This window comes from Carassius auratus, chromosome 28, assembly GCF_003368295.1.
Source record: "Carassius auratus strain Wakin chromosome 28, ASM336829v1, whole genome shotgun sequence".
Lineage (NCBI taxonomy): Eukaryota > Metazoa > Chordata > Actinopteri > Cypriniformes > Cyprinidae > Carassius > Carassius auratus.
The window spans coordinates 18785605-18807666 of record NC_039270.1 but is presented as its reverse complement, the minus strand read 5'-3'; the positions used below and the strand labels follow the sequence as shown (position 1 = coordinate 18807666).

The 22062-nt window shown below is 35.1% G+C and overlaps 4 long non-coding RNA genes across 4 annotated transcripts; 1 reads left to right on the top strand and 3 right to left on the bottom strand.

The window, feature by feature from the left end:
- Positions 1-432: 432 nt before the first annotated feature.
- On the bottom strand, positions 433-1542 carry LOC113047654 (uncharacterized). Its single transcript, XR_003276337.1, has 5 exons — positions 1445-1542; positions 1097-1320; positions 917-1008; positions 669-773; positions 433-565 (listed from the first exon to the last, which is right to left on the bottom strand). It is a non-coding gene; the product is annotated as an uncharacterized LOC113047654 (long non-coding RNA).
- Positions 1543-3953: 2411 nt separating this feature from the next.
- On the top strand, positions 3954-6774 carry LOC113047653 (uncharacterized). Its single transcript, XR_003276336.1, has 4 exons — positions 3954-4216; positions 4514-4679; positions 4787-4889; positions 6587-6774. It is a non-coding gene; the product is annotated as an uncharacterized LOC113047653 (long non-coding RNA).
- A 10203-nt stretch (positions 6775-16977) lies between these two features.
- LOC113047652 (uncharacterized) lies at positions 16978-17654 on the bottom strand. Its single transcript, XR_003276335.1, has 2 exons — positions 17584-17654; positions 16978-17046 (listed from the first exon to the last, which is right to left on the bottom strand). It is a non-coding gene; the product is annotated as an uncharacterized LOC113047652 (long non-coding RNA).
- A 2051-nt stretch (positions 17655-19705) lies between these two features.
- On the bottom strand, positions 19706-21752 carry LOC113047651 (uncharacterized). Its single transcript, XR_003276334.1, has 5 exons — positions 21506-21752; positions 21362-21405; positions 20912-21041; positions 20669-20760; positions 19706-19765 (listed from the first exon to the last, which is right to left on the bottom strand). It is a non-coding gene; the product is annotated as an uncharacterized LOC113047651 (long non-coding RNA).
- Positions 21753-22062: the final 310 nt, after the last annotated feature.

Genomic DNA, 22062 nt, shown 5'->3' with positions numbered 1-22062 from the left:
CCTGTAACTAAAATTCCCAAAAGAAAATTATTACAAGTCATTTAGTCATTATGAGAAACAAACTGTCAAACTTGTGAATACATAATTTATATTGTGAATATGCAATTATTTGAATACAACAAATTTGGATGAGAGTTTGACATACACTTGATGGCCCTCAGCCGTTCTGTATGTTGGCCGTTGGCGGTGAAAATTGTAGTCCAGTGCTGCGAGCACAACTCTCGTGTCATACACTCGGGGAGTGAAGGCCTGGCGCTTGCTGGCATACATCAGATGTGATTCTGAAATGACTCCAGATGTGCTGTCGATCTGAAAAAAAAAAAAATAGACCCTAAAAACAACCACCCACACATGACTTGTGGCACTGTTACATTTCTTTTTAAATGTCATGTCCCCACACTTTACCTGAAGCGCAGAGGACAATCTCCACTAGTGCTTTATGGCTCTTGGAATCTCTTTCAATCCACTCTTTATCCTGAATGTCTTCAAGGTGGTCGTGTTGGCAGCTTCCTGTTTCCCATGTGTGACTGTTGCAAACATGATGCAGAACTCCAATCCAAAGTGCCTGAGGAAAGTAAAAAAAAAAACACTAACACATTATCATATCACAAGTATTTGAATCATGGCATTATTACCATTTTTTCTTTTATAACATTGCTACTGCTTACAAGAAACTGCTGAAATGTTTCTGCTGTCTTGCAGCACCACCAGAAATGGTTTACTATATCCCTCAGCCAGTGAAGGAGAAGAGACTGTCCTTTCACCTTTCCTGCCTTATGATGATTAATAAAACACAAACAATGGAAGTTATTCCTTTTAAATATTTTGATGGAGATCTAACATAACAAAATTATTCCATCGACATGCAGGAAGGTACAATTCATTATTAATAAATTAGATTAGTGTTATAACTTACGATTGCTATTTTTTTGCACAGATTTTTGGCACCATGCCACATGTCCAGGCTGTGGTGAATTCTCAGATCCTTATATCTGCCTTTGTCTGGGTCTGTGAAGTATGTAATAATTTTAGTCCCAAGTGTCTCAATCAGCAATCCAATATTTCTATTCAAACATTTTATAATATGACCACTTACTCAAAAGGGCTCCAATCTGGACATGAGCGTCCGTGCAGAACTCAACTACCTTTATCTCTTGTCCACTGTCTGGATAAAACCCTCTTTCTCCATGATATTGGAGTTCCAGTTGGTCTGCCGCTTGTCTACAGTGGCCACATGGATGATTTCCTTAGAATCAAGCTCCATGGTTGTGTAGCTACAGTATTGGGCAGAATGCCCTGGTGAGTCATTTCTGCCGTCCCCTGGAGAAAAAAAAGGTAATTTAAAAATACAACAACTGTACGATAGATGATTGCAAAATTAGTTTAATTGAATAGTACCATAACTTTTTATGTAGAAGAAGGTCAAATATAAAAATAAACACACCTAGGAGCACAACATCTTTCCCTTTTAGTCAGCTGATGGCCTCAGACCTCTTCTCTTCCCAGAAATCTTTAATAGGGTCAGCACAGTAGGTTTCCTGGATGGTGTAGTGTGTGCTAGGGTTTACCATTCGCATGTTCATGAATTTAAATAGGAGAGCAACTTTAGTGTAGTTGTTTCCAGAGAGTAAAATGTTTGTGGAAAGAAGAAAGTCCCCGGTCTGCATGTCAAACTTCAACACAGGCTGTGAGTTCCACCGCCATAGGCAGTGTCCATTGGGGCAGATCTGGTAAGATAAGGGTAGCTGTATAAATTCATAAGGCATATACAGTGCTGTCTGTTACCATACATTTTGGATGTGATGTGAAAGGCTTACCCATTCAACACTCATTGCAGTGCCCCTGGTGGCGATGTTTGTTGAAAAGGGGGCAACACTGTCACACACCAAACCAGTCCTCAAGACACCAGTGCATCTTTTCACGGGCAAAGTTAAAAATGTTACAAGCAGCCTCAAGCAGTTCTCATAGAGCATAGAGAGGGTGGGGGTGGGGGGGCAAATTAAAAAGTAGATCAGTCAATGTCCTGCCTTAAAAAAAAAAAACTTATCAGATATCCGACACATTTATGTACATTTTTAAATTGCATGGCTACTATACAATTCAAAATTTCAGTATGACTTTACTAATATATATATACCTCTGTTTTCAACAGCACAGTTACAACTGTAGACTGAGGTAGGTGTCTTTATTAAAAATAATGATACACTGCAGTACTGCAAATTGTGGCAGCATTACATTAAAAACAAATTCTTCATCTTAGTTACCATCTTCTTAAGGGAAAAATCGACCCAAAAGTGAAAACCCCTCATTTTGTTCAAAATGTATACGTTTTTTTCCCTTCTTGTCATTATGCAGAACACAAAAAAATGATATTTGAAATAAAAATATAATTAAAGAACTTAAAATGATTTATAAATGATCTGAAATCAAAATTTGAGCAAGTACATAACCAGCCGGTGTTCAAAACTATCACCTTCCTTTAGCCCAATTAGTTTCTAATAATGTTTTGTCATTTGAGTTGTACAGGTAGGTTATTGTGGTAAATTTTAGCTTGCTGCTTCATCATTACGTCACGTCTGTAAACATGAAGAAGTTGGCCTGGCTACTAGACGATCACACGTGAGGATCCTGCAGGTGGAGGATCATTAAAAGACTTTTCTCACAGCAGCTGGAATAACTACATTTATCATTTTGATGGAGGATAGTAAAACAGAAAGTATTGTGTGTTTATGAAACAGATGTTTTAAATGTGCTTCTGATTACAGATAGCCTGGGATTACATAAGATTTGTATCTTAAAGATAACAAGTTTGAAGGGAGCATAACTAGCTTTTTTGGGTTAAAAGTTAATATCTTGATATGAAATCAATAAAATCTGTGATTGTGAAGTACAGTAAACATCCAGACCGGTGCAGTGACTGACTGTCTTTAGATTCATCCACACACTGCTTCACAACCCTAGCAAGGAAGATAACTCGGTAAAAAGATGCAACTGCAGGTTTTCAAACAGATGGCCACAAAGAGGCAAAGCTTACAGACTGCAGCTTTAAATTTTGGGGTGAACTCTCCCTTTAATCATACATATATTTATATTTCTTATTCACTATAATCCTAATCTTCTTCAGTAAAATAAAAAGCTTTTTTCATGTTTTCCTCATCAGAATGGCATCCTCTCCGTATAGTCCCATCAGGGTCAAGTGTGTGCTTAACCACAAAAACACAAAACCCCTCAATTTTATGCAAGTAGATGGGAAATTAGGTTGAGCACTCAAGTAATCACTTACCTTCTAAACCTGAAGAACAGTGGACAGTGCACTTCAGACTGGGCAGCCTTCGAAGAGGGCGTGACATACTATATAACAAACTACACCTTGTCCTCAAGGTTTGGGCAGGAACTTCTGTTCATGGGTCCGAACACGATGACCAACAAAACCCCCCTCAAACTGACCTTTGATGCAGAGAAGATGGTCAAAGACGCCCTGATTCCTCCATCTGTCTCCATCTTCAAGAGGAGGCCACTTAACTCTGCAAGGAACTGTGGAACGTGTGAGTGACTTAAACTGAATTATCAAACACTGTCCTGAACATTATTAATATTTAACTACTGATATTTTAATTTAATGATGTCTCTATTTTGTTTCTATATTTTGCCACGGGATTTACACAAGCTCCAGTCTGGATCCAGAACACCTGAGAAGAGATGATGCTGACCCTCAGAGGACCTCAGATGATGTTAACCCTGAATCAACAAACACAACTAACAATCATTGCTACATGTGTGACTGAATCATATAATAACTTAATTAATAATATTGATAGTTCATCATCTATCTGACTACATCTTGTATTATTATTTTTTTTATTATTATTATTATTATTTTTTTTTTCTACAAACCTTGTCAAACGTGCACAAACTACTAGCTACTACTAAATACTGTAGAAACATAATTTTCTGTTAACTTTGTAACAATTTGTATTGTAAAAAGCGCTATACAAATAAACTTGAATTGAATTTACTTTAACTTTATAGATGCAGGTTCCAAGGATGACGACTGTGAGGGACACATCTTGGATGTGGGGATCAGAAGAGGCTCCAGAATCCTTGAGGTGTCCTTATGGCGGGACCAGGCCTCGTCAATGATAATTTTCACATATGTCACCTCCGAGCAAACGCCAAGGCTACTAAGTTAAACTCAACCATCCACACAACCGTAGAGGTATGTAACACACACATTAGAGCAGAGCAACTGAAGCATAATCAAACTTTAGCAAGATTTTTCAGTTGTGTTTGTTTTGTTGCATATAAACATTCTGTTTCTCCTAAATTATCGTGTGGTAACTATTTCATGAAATCAATAACACACACAAGGCTGCATTGTGCACCAACCTTCAGTCACAGCATTGCCCTTCATAGATTATGTGTAAACATAACTGTTCTTATAATGAAAATCATTAGAGATAAACTATCACTAAATCAGAGTTGTTGTTTTTTGTACTTTTTTGCTCTTTCCAAGGTTCTGGAGCAAGGACCAGTGGTGGAAGAAATGGTGGTGATTGGCTTCTTGAAGCTAATGTTGAGGTCTTGTTGCCAGCTGAGGACTTCAGTGAATACACAGCACTTCCTGAACTGACTGAAGAGAGTCTAGAAGATCTTCTGTGCAGCTTCCACTTCATTTAGAAGTAATTCATGACCACAGAAAAATTAGTTATGTCGATTAAATGTAAGTTTTCAGTTGTGTGAAATAGTTATTTTCCCTTTAATTGTTGGCTATTCCATTTCTTCTGAGGGCCCATTACCAAAATGAGCTAGTTGCATATCTTCACCATCTTGTGCACTTAGCAAGCAAACGCATCGAGTACAGACACATGTGCAGGAAATCTGTTTCCCAGGTAAGTCCTTTTTTAAATCACAACATTTATAAATATTTTGTTAAGTAACAGGGTCATTTCGCACCACTCTATCCATAACCATTAAACATTTATACAGATGAATTAAAAAACATACCATATTTAACCATATATTCAATAAAACAATAGCAGGTACCATTACCTTTACAACGTAATTCACGGCATTCGATAAAGGTCTTATTGTTATTATTTTTTATTTTTTCTATTGAATATACTTTAAGTGTTTCACAGTATAAGCCAATGTAATTCGTGAACCTATACATTTAAACAGCTATAACCTTAAAAACACACATTTGCTAACCATATAGGCTACATTTGACTGTAACAGCATCGCCGATATTGTTCCCGCTCCACAAACACTTATCTGTGCTTTACACCCATATTACTGCATTATGTTTTCTATACCATTCTCTTTCTCATATTCTCAGTTTACAAAGTTCAATAATTTTATATTACAGCTACTTTTAACACAACACTTGATATTACAGAGCTTGTTTTCCTCCCTCAACTCAAAACTGTTGATCAGCCATGTCAAACTAAAAGTCCCATTGTTTGATGTTATTTTCTCTTCTCCCGCGTTAAACGTAGTCTAAATTTACATATTATTACAGATCTTTAGTAATATTCATATTTATATTGCATGTACGCCCACTAATAAAATTAGCATAATTTATATTGCACCAGATCTTTTGCAATTTTATTCTTCTTTTTTGCCCTCAGAATGGCTACTCTATACTCGTCCAACAAGAATTACCGTATTTTTCGGACTATATGTCGCACCTAGGTATAAGTCGCATCAGCCCAAAAATACGTCATGATGAGGAAAAAAACATATATAAGTCGCACTGGACTATAAGGCGCATTTATTTAGAACCAAGAGAAAACATTACCATCTAAAGCCACGAGAGGGCGCTTTATGTCTTCAGTGTAGACTACAGGAGTAATGAGCAGCATAAGAGCGCCCTCTCGCGGCTGTAGACGGTAAAGTTTTTTCTTGGTTCATTTCTCTTAGTTAATTTCTCTTGGTTCATGTCAAATTAATTTTGATAAATAAGTCGCAGGACCAGCCAAACTATGAAAAAAAAGTGTGACTTATAGTCCGGAAAATACGGTACATGCAAACCCTTTCAGACCCGTTTGGTAAATAAAGTAGAAACATTCATATACACACAAAGTCTACAATTGAACCTGAAACATACAGGACAACATCAGTCTGTGCCCTCACTGATAATGCCAACACCTACCTACACAAAGATCTGGCCCAGACCCCGAACTTGAGGAAGGAGCTAGCTACATCTTAAAGAATGTGACTGTCTCAGATATGGTTTAGCCCATTTAGTCGGGCCAGCAACACAGAAATTTCGCACAGCTCCACTTGTGGTCACAGAGGATGCAGTAAAAGCTGCACAAGACGCACTCTGTCCATCCTCTACAACAATGTCAACAAAGACAACATACACTCAATGCATGGATATATAACTCTTCAAGGCCAAGTGAAAAACTGAGTACCTTTATCAATCTATTTCTCTTTTATTCAACATTTGCTACTTCTGCAAAATACATGTCACGTACCTAGACGTTTTAAACGTTATACATGTCATGTACTTATACCTGCTCAGAATAAACTTATTATGGTGCTTACCTTTAACATTTTTGTCACCTCCTCTGTATTTTCACAGCTACAAAAAGTGAGGATGATGCTCATCAATTCCCATTTTAAATCTACAGCTGCTGTGTGATCCTGATCCTCTTGATATCTTCTTGTGGAAAGATGAAGCTCTCTGTGTCTTACACATTAGAGATGACGTAGAGATCACCAACATTTATAGTGACAAAGGTGCCTCGAGGAAGAGGGAGTTTTCATTCATCTCAGTACACAACTGTCAAAGGTAATCATTATAAAAAGTGAAAGACACACTGTAAATCTGTCTATCTATCTAACACACAAGCACAAATTATACACTCCTATCATACAAATCTTTAATAAAATCACACACTTACTAACAACAAACAACATTACACATACCAAGATGCTTGGTGTAATAACATTGACTTTTTTTCTTATTTTCTTTTACAGATTAAGCAGACGCCGCGTACAAAACAGAAGACACCTACACTCTTCTCAACACTGACGATGAAGTCTACACAGTTTCTGCAGAGTTCTACGCTGGGAACGTCACCAGTTTCATTGACGAATTACCCATGAAGATTCTTGTGGAACATAACAACCTCCGAATCGTTGGTCACAACACCACCTTAAGCTTCTCCTCTTAACCTGGACTCCTATCATTGTTCCTGTCATGTCCATTTATTTGGTAATACTTTCCACTTTTTAAAAAACACCTTTCATGTCCATTTATTGCTTTTAACCTCTGTACATATCTAAAAATGTATATTATATTAAAACTACTTTTTGGCAACAACACTAAGTCTCATTTATCGAACTTAAAAAACTTGATCACATTTTCCACAATACTACCATTAACTACTCAATTATTTGCTAACTACAAAAATTACAGAATGAATCATTGTTTGTGAGATAAGATTTGTGGGTGTAACCACTGTTACTGTACATGTGATACTTCATTTCTACATCTCAAAACTACTTAACAACCTCACAATCTGATCTTTTGTGCTATTGATCACAACATCTTAGAACGCTTTTATTATTATAATACACGATTACAACAATCTATAACAAATATTACCAAGGATTTTAAGAAGTGCTTAAATTCCTTAAACCTGTAATCATATATATATATTTTTTTTTATATAAATTCAGCCTTGAAAAGCAGAAGGGACTTCTTTCCAAACAATAAAAAATCTAACTGTTTTCGTTTATTTAGTTTTCACAAGGACCTTTCTCTGTGTTTTCTTTTCCACAGAATGGCAGCTTCAACTTCTCTCCTGGCATTTTTAGGTGCAAGTGCGTGGACACCCGTATTAACCGCCGCGCACTGACCTACTGTACGAAAGGGAAAAAAACAGAGGTAGATAAGGTTAAAACGGAGATGGTTTGTGCCCTGACAGATGGAACGGAACAACAGTGTACTTGAATAAAAAAGATGGGCTCAGCCCTGAATTTGAGGATGGGGTGAGTTACATATTGCAAAATTTCACCCTGTCCAATGCATATGGGCAGATGTATTTATTTGTTGGTCCTGGAACGATGAAGTTCAAGACCGTGGCGCAGGACGCTGTAAAAGGCCCCGTGTCCAACTTCACCCAACACGACTGGTGAAGAGGACCACTTATCTTCAAGAGAGATAATGGATGTCCTGCTCAGACTCCGAGGACAAATCCAGGAAGTGAGGGAATCTGCTGTTTTCTTTTGATCTAAACATGTTTGAAGTGTTTAATTCATTCTTTTAAGAGTTTTCCCCTTCAGTAACTTACCAGTTTAACAGTGTTACCTCTCTATCATCCTTTTCCAGCTCCAAATAGAGAGTGAACTGACTTTAAGAAATCAAACATAAAAAACTAAAAAAACAAAGAAATGAAACATAAAAACAATGATTTGTATTGTAAAAAGCACTATACAAATAAACTTAATTTTTTATTAAAAAATAACAAAGTTCAGAAAATAAGTGCTAATGTAATTCTGAAAAACTAAAATATAAAGACACCTTACATATTTTCCATTTAACACAGTAAAGTTAATGATGCAGAAGCTAAATCTTCACCAACACCATTTATAAAGATTCAGAATTGAGGATCATTTTAAATTAATGTATAGAGTAGCACTGCATGATTAACAGCACAGTTTTTCTATCTATCCATTAAACACATTCAATATTAACTTGGAGTTTTCCCTCAAAAAACAGCTTATTACCAAAATATGGTTAGATCCAGAATAAAGCATTAATATGTGCAAGAACCAATAAACAGCCAATATGCTAGTAATATTTACATTTACATTTAATCATTTAGCAGACGCTTTTATCCAAAGCGACTTACAAATGAGAACAATAGAAGCAGTCAGGTCAACAAGAGAACAACAACAGAATACAAGTGCCATGACAAGTCTCAGTTAGTCTAGTATAGAACGCATAGCCAGGTATATATAATTTTTTTATTTTTTATTTTTAATGATAAAGACAAGAAAAGGAAAAGTACTGGTGTTAGTAGGTTAAGTGCAGGCGAAAAAGATGAGTCTTTAGATGTTTCTTGAAAATGAGTAAAGACTCAGCTGTACGAATTGAGATTGGGAGGTCATTCCACCAGCTGGGCACAGTCCAGGAAAAGGTCCGTGAGAGTGATTTTGAACTTCTTTGGGATGGCACCACAAGGCGTTGTTCACTTGCAGAGCGCAAACTTCTTGAGGGCACATAGGATTTAACCAGTGAGTTTAGGTAAGTTGGTGCCGTGCCAGTGGTTGTCTTGTAGGCAAGCATCAGTACCTTGAATTTGATGCGAGCAGCTACTGGTAGCCAGTGTAACCTGATGAGGAGAGGAGTAACATGAGCTTTTTTTGGCTCATTGAAGACAACCCTCGCTGCTGCATTCTGGATCATTTGCAGAGGCTTGACAGTACATGCAGGAAGAGCCAGGAGAGCATTACAATAGTCCAGTCTGGAGAGAACAAGAGCTTGGACAAGAAGTTGTAATATCCATGCTAATAAGCAATAAGTTAATAATGAATGTGTTCCCCGATCAAAGATTAATTAACCTAAATTGGGTGAATCTAATAATATAAATATTCCAGGAACAGGACGGTGAAATGCTCCACTCAATCTTCTAGCTGTGTGGGGTGAGGATGACAAACTCATGTTCCCGTCCTGGATCTTGACCTGAAATGTGGTGAAAAGGTTTTTTTTAGGTATCGCTGTGGAGGGATGAGGCACTGCAGGACCTGTGTGATGGAGAGGATGTGGTCATCACCCATCTTTTGTCAATAATTCATTAATTCATTGAAGTAATTACTTTGAAAAGTAGCCTGTATATAAAGTAAAAAAAGTAAAAAGAAAAGTAAAGAAAAGTAGCCTTATATAATTTAATAAAAATGCACAAAATAAATTTGATGTAATCGTGATGCATTATTAAATTGAACTAAATCTAATCGTTGACTTGACATGATAATCAAACTGAAACATGAAATACTATTCAGAATCAGAATGAGTGTGTCCCAAACTGTAGTATGTTGACAGAAGTATTACCAAAGTACCCAAATTGTCCAAATGACCAAAGTTTCAAGACAACATTTAAATGAAGTCCAGATACAGCACACTCTAACACTAATATTTAATGTGGAGGATATTAACTGTGATGAGATGAAGCAGGTTAGAGACTCCAGAAGACTCAGCAGCATATTCATGAGTATGCTTTAATGAAAATCTACATAACGTTTCTATACATTGACTCACCTGGTCTCTAATCTGTATTACACACTTTAAATGATAACAGGGTTCGCATAACTAATAGTTGCAATTATGACACAGTAGTAGGTCTCAAACTTTGGCAGCTCTTTTACTACACACACTCTAAAGTGTACGTACTTTTTGGGCGTAGTATAAACAAGTGAATAGGGATGCAGTTTAACACTAGAAACTTCCAGTGCTCATATTATTTTATTTTTTTGTAAAACTTGCAGATTGCTGTGGGGCAGGTCCAAGAAACCGAAGTGGAAGTAATCGGTGTCTCTGAGATCAACGACACATGGCTCTTCCTCACGAGTGACTCTGAGAGCATCTACTCAACGAGGATGACCTGATCTCCAGCGGCCCATGAGGATAATCCTAAAACACATCACCTGCTGTGTTTTAGAGCTTCATTATAGAGCAGTAAAATGTAAATAGTTATCTGTTCATATCTATCTCGGTTTAGTTTGTGGTTTTTTTTTCACTTTGTAACAATTCTCTGCTTGAAGCTTTTCTTTTGTTTGTTCGTTTTTAGTTTGTACATAGTTTTTTCTAAACCGTGTGTCAGTAAAAATAAAAGCATAATTTTGTGTTTCCACAGTAGTTGTCTTCTTTACCATTCATATCCTTCCTCTAACATCTGTATCTTCAGTCGTGTCACTTGCATTGTGTTGCACTTTGAGTAATGGTGAAGATCTGTACGGCTGTCACGCTTCTTCTGTTCGAGCGCTGGATTTAACAAACAAAACTGGCTACAATTTACCCATAGAACACCAGAAGTGGTGCATTCAATGGACGAAAATATATTAACCATATTATTAGATCATTTTCTAAGACTGCACGATATAGTAAAACATGCACGATATATTACATAAATGTTTAAAAAATGTTAGTGTGTATAATTTACACTAAGTCTACTAAAGTGTGCTTGGGCTTGTCAACACTACAGTAGATGGCACTTAACTATCGGCTCACGTGGTGTAACAGTGGTGTAAGAGGAAAAAATCTGCGCTGTAATCATTTTGACGCGACCAACCCGAGTTCAAACTTTGTTTCTACCTTTTCAAATCTCAAATCACATCAGAAAACCGTTTATTTTAAATAAAATGGAGGAAATCTACTTTATAATTAGACAGATGGCTGCTCATCAAATTAATTAGTCCAGAAGGGATGGCATTAACTACTCTAAAACAATCTTTATATTTTACTGTGATAAATATTTCTCAACTGTGCATCAGTTTAATCCATTATCATTTTCAACACATATTTTAATATTTAATACATTTTGCATCAAACGTATTTCTAAATGAAAAAAAAAAACAGACTGTAAAATGATTCAACTTAAACTTGACTAATTTAAAGATTTGTTTTATCTGATAATTAATGCATAAGCAATCATAAAAATATACATGGGATGCTTATAAACAGAATAATTTATGCAACAGATTTGTCACAAAACAGATAATAAATGTAATAGAAATACAGAGAAAAATAAAAAGCCAATATTTTAATTAATGCAAACCTATCATAATTGCATTGTTAATTGAACAGTTACAATGATAAATAATGTAAACAAAAACATTAATAAAACATATTCATGCAGAAACCTGAGGCTCTGGTTTGACAGTCACTAATCTTATGATCTTATAAACAGCAGTCAGAACAGAATCAGTTCTCTGAAGATGTACAGTGTTACACATTTGAGTGTGACTGAATTAAGAGATCCTTGTGGAGAAAAGAAGAACGCAATCTCCACATTTGATTGTGATGAATTTCCACACAGAGAAACGCAATGATGAAGGATGTTTTCTCTTATCTTTGATATACCACTATCTGATATTTAATTTGAAAAACATTAATTATATCTAGCCAAGTTTCTTATTTAATTTCCCTTATGTGACATCACAAGACCGGAAGCATCTATCTATCCATCCATCCATCCATCTACAGGTGCTGGTCATGTAATTAGAATATCATCAAAAAGTTGATTTATTTCACTAATTCGATTCAAACAGTGAAACTTGTATATTATATTTATATTTATATTTTTATTCATTACACACAGACTGATATATTTCAAATGTTTCTTTCTTTTAATTTTGATGATTACAACTGAAAACTAAGGAAAATCCCAAATTCAGTATCTCAGAAAATTAGAATATAACTTAAGACCAAGTAAATAAATGCCCTTCCAGAGTTAGATTTTGATTAAAGATTTTTTTTAAGTGGATTAACCTGCACAGATCATTTTTTAATCTCAAGACAAGCAATGTGTGTAAAAAAGTCAAATGATAGCAACAACTATGTAGTTCATTTATATGGCAGCACGGCTACAGTTTAGAGAGAAATAAAAAAGGGAAAAGAAAAATCTAAATTATATGTAATTATATTTAATTATATAAAATTATACATCACATAAGTGGGCACGTTTACTGAGAATTCATAAAGTGTCAATCAAAAAGCATAATATCAGAGCAGTAGTGATGAGCTGTTTTTAGACGTGTAAAAGAAGAAAAGAGAAACGATCTCTGACTGATCGATACGTTATAGTGTGATCTATATATATATATATATATATATAATTGTGTCAGACAATGAGACACACAGAAAACTTACAGAGCAGATCCAATTATCTGAATTCACAAGGAAAAATAAACACCTAAGTCATGTGCTGATGAACTTTATACATTAAATATAAATTATTACACCACTGTGTTAGAAACAGATTAGACTGCAACAAACTATAGAAAGTAAAATAATAAAGTTGACAGTTATGTGGTACAATACGTTCATGGTCCAAATCTATCAGTACTAATAAATAAAAATGCTATACTCTACTGTAATACACAAGTGTTATCATTAACATCCCTGTGGAGAACAGAAACTGAACTGCACTACTTTTTTTCATTTACAGAAGTGACTTCTTCCGAAATGTTCTTTTTTCCTGGTGTAAGCATGGCCCACATGTTTACTTTCATTAAATGTCATTACTAACTATCACGTGGTGTTATTTTCATCTTTATGGGCACAAGCGCTAATGCCGGTGCGAGTCTTCGATTTAATCGGTTCTTCTTAGCGAACCGGTTGAACCAGTTCACCAAATCAAACTGAATCGTTTTAAACGGTTTGCGTCTCCAATACACATTAATCCACAAATGACTTAAGCTGTTCACTTTTTTAATGTGGCTGACAGTCCCTCTGAGTTCAAACAAACCAATATCCCAGAGTAATTCATTTACTCAAACAGTACACTGACTGAACTGATGTGAAGAGAGAACTGAAGATGAACACCGAGCCGAGCCAGATAACGAACGAAAGATTGACTCGTTCTCGAGTCAAGAACCGTTTCTGTCAGACGCGTCTGATTCGTGAACCGAGGAGCTGATGATACTGCGCATGTGTGATTCAGCGTGAAGCAGACTGACACACAGAGCGTCTGGAACGATCTGATTCTTTTAGTGATTGATTCTGAACTGATTCTGTGCTAATGTTATGAGCGCGGGTAAACCGAAGGCTTGAATCAAGAAAAACTCTTCTCAGACCAAATCCTGTCACAATCTTTTATTATACTATCATTTCTTTTGGGGATTTTCACCTAACTTTCATGGCCCCTAGAATATTTTGTTGTATGAATAAAAGGTCCCCTTTTAACATAATTTAACACGTTCTCCGCCATGATAAGATTTTCAGTTTTTTTGACAACACTTCTCCATCAGAGGCTTTGTTCTTTATTTTAATATATTGTAAGTTTGGATATTCTAGCAGCCTGAGAAAAAAAGAAAGAAAAAATGCTTCATTGTCAACTAGAAAACATTTTACCTTTTTAGTTAAAGATGCGAATGACCCCTCTTTAAAGTTGTAATAACTCAACAAAAACATCTTACTATTTTAGAAAATATTAATTCATAAATAAAACCAGTACATAAGATGTAGATATGTAAAGAGCAACAGACTAAAGAAGACAGACATGACAAACAACAACAACAAATAATAATAATAAAACTTTAAATACAGCTTTTAACTGTTTTAGTGAGCATGAGTAAGAAAGAGAGAGATGGCTTTACTTCAGTCAAGCAATCATTTTCTACACAGAATTCACACTCGATACAAACACCACAGCTCAGGTGAGTAATATGGAAAAAATATATCACGGTTTCTTTTAGAAATATCAGGATTCTCGATTATTATTGTCTGAGCATTACAGCCAAACTAATTTCCCTATTATAAAGACAGTATTTCAAGGTAAAAAAAAAAAGGATATTTAGTCCAAAGTGTCTTGCTCAAGGACACCTCGACACTTGGTCAGGTGGAGCCGGGGATTGAAACACCAACCTTCCGGTTTGTAGACAACCTACATGAACCACTGATGCCCCAAAATATACAAATAAAACAAACAGTGCTGTATTTTCAGGTACAATAGGTGTATTTTCCGGAGCATTTAAGAAATTGATTGAACAAATATAAAAATAAAACAGTATATAAACTGATTCCTAAAGCAACTGTGTTAAATTTCATCAGTCAAGAGCAGTGAGTGATTTTTCTCTTTGTGTTTTGTTTTATTAACGTTAAAGAAAAAAGTTCACCCAAAAATAAAAATTCTGTCAGTTGTCTGTCAATTCTGTCAAAGTGTTTTATTTTTATACCATCATTTATTCACTCAAAAGTGGTTTTAAACCTGAATGTGTTTATTTCATCTGAACATAAATGTTATTTTGAGGAACAGTTTCTGGTCCACGGTGACTTCCAGAGTATTTTTTTGCTAATATCAAATTTAATGCGGACCAGCAACTGTTTGGTTACCCACATTCTTCAAAATATCTTCTTTTGTGTTCAGCATGAGAGAAAATTAATACAGGTTTGGGACAATGTGAGAGTGAGTAAATAACGACAGAAATGATATTTTAGGGTGATATCTATCCCTTTAATGAGAGTCGCATGTCTAATATACAGCCTGTATTAGTATACTATGATACAGGCACGTATACGTTTTTCTCTCAACTGTTTACTGTCGTTTTAGACATAACCCACTGAGTCTATGTTTAAATCTTGTGTGTTTTGACAGATTTTAGCGCGAGCTTCGGGTGAATGCGGTGCTCAGAAAAAGCACAGTTCAGACCAGTGCATTAATTAAACATTTAAAAACACACGCAGATAACGAGAGAGTAGCTCTACCGCGGAGTTCACACTGCTGTAAATGATGTGGTGTTGAACAGTATATGACGGAGGCGCCAGAACTGTAGCTGATAGAAAGACAATGACATAACATTGTAAAATATTTAAATCACAGCTAATATTGTGTTTTGACATCGACAACACAAGTGCATTTTACCTCAAACTTGCATCTAGTTAACTTTCTGAAGTAGCAATCGCTTCTCGGGTCGACATTAACACACTGACAAAATCATATTCAGAATTTAAAATATTTTTATACCACTTTTTAATGTGTGATTGTGTAAAAGTGTTCACCAGATACTTGCTTTCGTCGTCGAACACTCGATCGATCTCTTGGAGACGCGGCGTGCACGGATGAGAGGGGAGGGGCTGTGTGTGCGTGCGCGCGCTCGTGAGAGACGCAGGGAAAGGGAAATGCAGCTGAATGTTATTTGCTCTATGAAAGACATTGACGAAGACGAAAACTAAGGACACTTAATCTATAATTTTATTTTATTTTAGCTAGTTTTAACAACAACAAAAAACACACACACATTAAAGTTTTAGTTAACGTTAGTTGTCATTTTTATTTTTATTTCAATTTACGGCAATGTTTTTTCCCACCTAGTTTTCGTTTGTTTTCGTTAACGATTATAACCGTGGTCCCAATCCTTGACATGTCTCTAAAATATGGACAGCAGAACACTGACCTCTCTCTTTATTTGGGAGGTGAAGTTGAGGTGTTCCATCTGCCCTGCTGAAAAAAACAATAGAAACCATTACAGAAATTCTAATGGTTTCCATTACAAAACCATTACAAACCATCAGCAATTAACCATTAAAACCATTACCAAATGGTTTCCATTACGTAGTGTGTTTTGGGCATATTCCATTAGGATTTATTGGTTTGTATTGGTTTCCATTACAAGTTTGTATTGGTCACGATTTGCACATAATGGTTTCCATCACAGTTTTGTAATGGTTCTGATGGTTCCATTACAAGTTTGTATTGGTCTTTATTAAAACAAATTTAATGGTTTCTGTTGGTTTTGTAATGGTTCTGATGGTTCCATTACAAGTTTGTATTGGTCTTTATTAAAACAAATTTAATGGTTTCTGTTGGTTTTGTAATGGTTCTGATGGTTCCAATACAAGTTTGTATTGGTCTTTATTAAAACAAATTTAATGGTTTCCGTCAGTTTTGTAATGGTTCTGGTGGTTCCATTGCAAGTTTGTACTGGTCTTTATTTGCATATATTTAATAGTTTTCGTTGCAGTTTTATATTGGTTCTGATTTGAATGTTTAACTGATAGCTGGTAATTAGGCCATTAATTAACATAAGTAAATAATTTAAATTATTAATACAAACTGTACACAGGTTTTGTCAAGAATATAATGTTTTTATTTATTTAAACTTCATACCAACCTTTCAATAGTAAACAGTTCAGGTTGTTTTGCAAAGAATTAAGAATATGCACCTAAAATCAAAATTATTTACAGACTACTCAACATAGCTGGAATTAACACAAAACCTTGACATTACATTTTATTTTAATTATTGTTATTCATTAATGCATTATAGAAATGCAGGAACTATGAACTGTTTTTGTGGCTTGTAGCTGTCTCAGACCTGCAAAAAAAAAAAGAAAGAAAAAAGGACAATTCATTAGGACAATGTACCACATTACCAGTATGTGAGATTATCCATACATATATTTATATGGCAGTCTCAAAAAAGTTATTGATTTTTCTTTCATGCCTAAAATCATTAGGATTTAAAAAAAGAAAATGTTCCATGAATATATTTTGTAAACTCCCTACCATAAATGTATCAACTTAATTTTTTATTAATAAAATGCTTTGCTCTGGATTATGAAATATTTTTCACAATATTTAGATTTTTTAGCACCATCAGATTCCAGATTTTCAAATAGTTGTATCTCAGACAAATATTGTCCTCCTAACAAACCATACATCAATGGAAAACTTATTTAGTATTATTATTGAAATAAAAATCTAAAAAATAAAATAAAAACAATTACCCTTGTAACTGGTTTTGTGGTCCAGTTTCACAAATAGGCTTGAATAATTACATTATCTACTTTTTATGGTACATAGTCTCTATTCACTTCGAGTCATATTAGATAAGAGGTTGTAGCACACTTACCACTGACAGTTTTATCTGGTTTATGTCACTGATCTCCTCAGCCAGGTATTTCCGTACACTTAGGAGGCGTTAATTTCCTATAAGGTGTGGCCTTTTTTCTTCAGCTTCTGAGACAGACACTCTTGTTTTGAACACACACACACATACACATGCACACACACACACACACACGCACACACATAAACAAAAATTGAAATTCAAGAACTGATGGACTAATCTCAGACTTTAAATCTGACCACTCTCAAGTGGAAATTAAGTAGCATATGTGACCTGTGCTGGCAAAGTTAGTCACAATGAGCAAAAATCAGTTGAGGTTTTTTTTCTCACTAAAAAGTCCTTCAAAATGATGTATAACTGTATATATATAAAAAAAATGACTGAGCTACACCCGTTTGAAGTTGAAAGAGTTGGCAAAGTCAACTCTTTTCTATTTTCTAAAGGTTCCAAACCAAAATCACTGAGCAACATTGCATCTTTTCCTGCAGTTCTTTTCTTAATAATAATTCACTTTTTTATTTTACATCCGAACAAAAGCATTCAAGTAAGAAAAACGAATAATCAAATGTAAAATCCCTTTATTCATTACAAATCAATTAATTATTAAAACTATAAAAGCAGTTCAATTAGTCATTCTGTGTATACAGGTGCTTGTCATATAATTAGAATATCATAATTTGAATTCAAAAAGTGAAACTTGTATATTATATTCATTCATTACACACAGACTGATATATTTATTTATATCTGACAACTAAGGAAAATCCCAAATTCATTATCTTAGAAAATTAGAGTATAACTTAAGACCAATACAAAGAAAGGATTTTTAGAAATCTTGGCCAACTGAAAAGTATGAACATGAAAAGTATGAGTATGTACAGCACTCAATACTTAGTTGAGGCTCCTTTCCCCTGAAGCAGCAGTGCGGTGTGGCATGGAGTCGATCAGTCTGTGGCACTGCTCAGGTGTTATGAGAGCCCAGGTGTCTCTGATAGTGACCTTCAGCTCTTCTGCATTCTTGGGTCTGATATATCACTACTCAGCAGCAGTACAGTCCTTTTTGAAGCGAGACACTTCTGGTTCTGTCTGTTGTTCAAGAGTGGCTTGACACAAGGAATGCGAAGCTGAAACCCATGTCTTGCATACGTCTGTGTGTAGTGGTTCTTGAAGCACTGACTCCAGCTGCAGTCCACTCTTTGTGAATCTCCCCCACATTTTTGAATGGGTTTTGTTTCACAATCCTCTCCAGGGTGCAGTTATCCCTATTGCTTCTACACTTATTTTCTACTACATCTTTTCCTTACCTTCTCCTCTCTATCAATGTGCTTGGACGCAGAGCTCTGTGAACAGCCAGCCTCTTTAACAATGACCTTTTGTGTCTTCCCCTCCTTGTGCAAAGTGTCAATGGTCACCTTTTGGACAACTGTCTAGTCAGCAGTCTTCCCCATGATTGTGTAGCCTACAGAACGAGACTGAGAGACCATTTAAAGGATTTGCAGTTGTTTTGAGTTAATTAGCTGATTAGAGTGTGGCACCAGGTCTCTTCAATATTGAACCTTTTCACAATATTCTAATTTTCTGGGATACTGAATTTGGGATTTTCCTTAGTTGTCAGTTATAAACATCCAAATTAAAAGAAATAAAGATTTGGAATATATCAGTCTGTGTGTAATGAATGAATATAATATACAAGTTTCACTTTTTGAATGGAATTAGTGAAATCAACTTTTTGATGATATTTTAATTATATGACCAGCACCTGTATTTATCAGGATATATATATATATATAACTGTAATTTGAATGTCGGATTGAAATGAACACTGTTATTAGAGTAGTTAATTGTTAGCATAAGTGCGGCTAATAATAATAATAAAAAAAATAATAATTAGCATGTTTTTGTGTTTTGCTTTGGTACTGAAATTGGTACTGTGACAACACTAATAGTTAGACCTCGATTAATGTGTTCAGGTGCACTGCAGGTTGGGGCAAAACTCTGCATGTAAGTGGACCTTGAGAGACAATGTTGAGATCTCCTGCAATATGTTCTGAGCATGCACTATAAAGAGGCAGAATGACTTACAACAATGGTGTCAGTCCTGGGCTGGAGGAGCACCGTTCTGCAGAGTTTCTGCTGTTCCTTGATCAGCTGCTCAGGTCTGCTTAACTGGGGTTGGAGGTAAACTCTGAAACAAGAGAAGACAACCAATATTATGAAGTTAAAAAAAAAAAATGATTCAGAAATATGCACAACGTTTGAAAATGCACAAAGATGAGAAGAAAGCTATGTGTTTAATGAGAACTTTCCACTGAAGAATAAGAAGCAATATTAAGTCACAGATGCATTTTTATTAATTCTTATTAATATTGTTTAAATATGTTATAGTAACCTTGTGCTTTATCAATGATTTTCAGTCTCTGAAATAGAAAAGATCTATCAGTGCTGAATGGGATCATACATACATCATATGTAATGATATTTAACAAGAGTTCTAACACTGTGCCGTCACTGGACAGCACAACAAAATACAACAGAGCCTTTTATAATCAGTGATGTTCTCTACACTTGATGCGGCACGAAACAACAAATCACAGACGGTGATCTGATGCCTTTTCCTATTTATGATGTACTGACACAAAGTTTAAATGATTTTTAACAGTCACTTTGGTGTGAGAGTGTGTAGCTTGGAGATAGAGATCTTTTTATGTTTCTGAAATAAGTCTCATGTACACTAAGAAAACTGCATTTATTTGATCATAAATAAAAATGGTAATGTTGTCAAATATTAGTACAATTTCAAATAACTGCTTTATATGTAAATATTTTGTACAATTTTATTCTTGTTTTCACAAAGCATGATTTCTGAAGGATTGTGTGACACTGGAGACTGATGCTGAAAATTCAGCTTTGATCACTTATTAAAACAAACTTAAATAGAAAATAGTTATTAAAAAAATGGTAATTTCACAATTTAACTGTATTTTAATCAAATAAATGCAGCAGTGGTGAGCATAAAAGATGTCTTTGAAATACATGACAAATCTGACCCTTACATTTTTGAATGGTGTATGTTTGACGAATTGCTTACTATTCATGGTTCATAATGTCTAAAAATGTTCTTCGACAGGAGATATGACTAGAGCACAGCCATCAGCATGGAAGAACCTAGGAACATAAGCACTGTCACAGAGACAACAATATTTATTATACAATGCCAGGTATAAGGCAAATACTATAGCAGAGGTGAAATGCAGAAAAGAAAAATAATAATTCACAGAATATATAATTTATATAATCATTTACAATAAATATATATATATTTTAGTTTTACTTATTTAGTAATGCTCCTACAGCGTGGACATCAAAATGTGTATGTTTTCATCCTCTCTGTCAGCAGCTCCCTTCAGAAATGTTAAAATCAGGAACTTCTCCTGCGTCATAGAGGTTTTTTTCTGGCACTTCTGAAATCACAGAACAAGTTTGTATTTATGTGTTAACCATGAAAGATCAAAACCTGAAGGTTTCAGTCCATTTTCACGCTCTATGTAAGTGATGTAACGTTATCCGGTTACGTTAGTGCACATTTTAGGATTAAACAGTGCATACTCTTAGGGTTAAATTAATTCGGTTAAGTTACTTCCATTCATCCATTGATATATATGGAGAGAGAGAGAGACAGAGAGAGAGAGAGCGAGCTCATCTACACACAAGATGACATTAAAAGACCAAACTTAATAAATAAGAGCTCATGTCTATCGTTACCTCTTGTAGTTAGCCTTACCTTTGAGATGCTAACGGACTTTTTCTGACGACGCTAAACCATTTCTATAAAGTAAATATTAAACGAAAGCGTATAATTTACATGAAATAAAGTGTCAGGAACACTTTAATTTACTATTTGTGTAATTTAATAGACTAAACTTACCTAAAAAAAAAAAAGTGAAACCACATTGAGTGTCAGCGATCAGCTGCTTGACGGTTGGGCTGCCGCCTCGTTTCCATGGTGATGTCCTCCGCTCCAGTTCTGCGCGCGCGCACATTACAGCACGTGGAAGTCACGCAGAATTTCACTGTTATTTCACATCTATTTTTGGGCTAAATTTGGACCAAATCCGACAGACAAAACAAAGACCAACTTTTCAAGTCAATTTTGAAGGCCATGACGAGTCGAGTTGATTTTTTTTTAAAAAAAACTAAAAAAACAAACAATTAAATGAATTAAAAATAACCTTTCCAAATGACGTATGGTGGCAATCCAAGACAATACATACCACCAATAGAAGAAAGCAATTTACCAATAGAGACCCACAGGGACCATTACTGTGACCATTACAACCAACATAATTCCCATTATAACCATTAAAACCATTACAAATTTTGTAATAGTTTCTATTGTTTGTGTGTTCATTTTTTCAGCAGTAGCCTACCCACTAAGACCATTACAGTTTTCCAAAGAAACCACTAAATTTATTGGAGTCATAA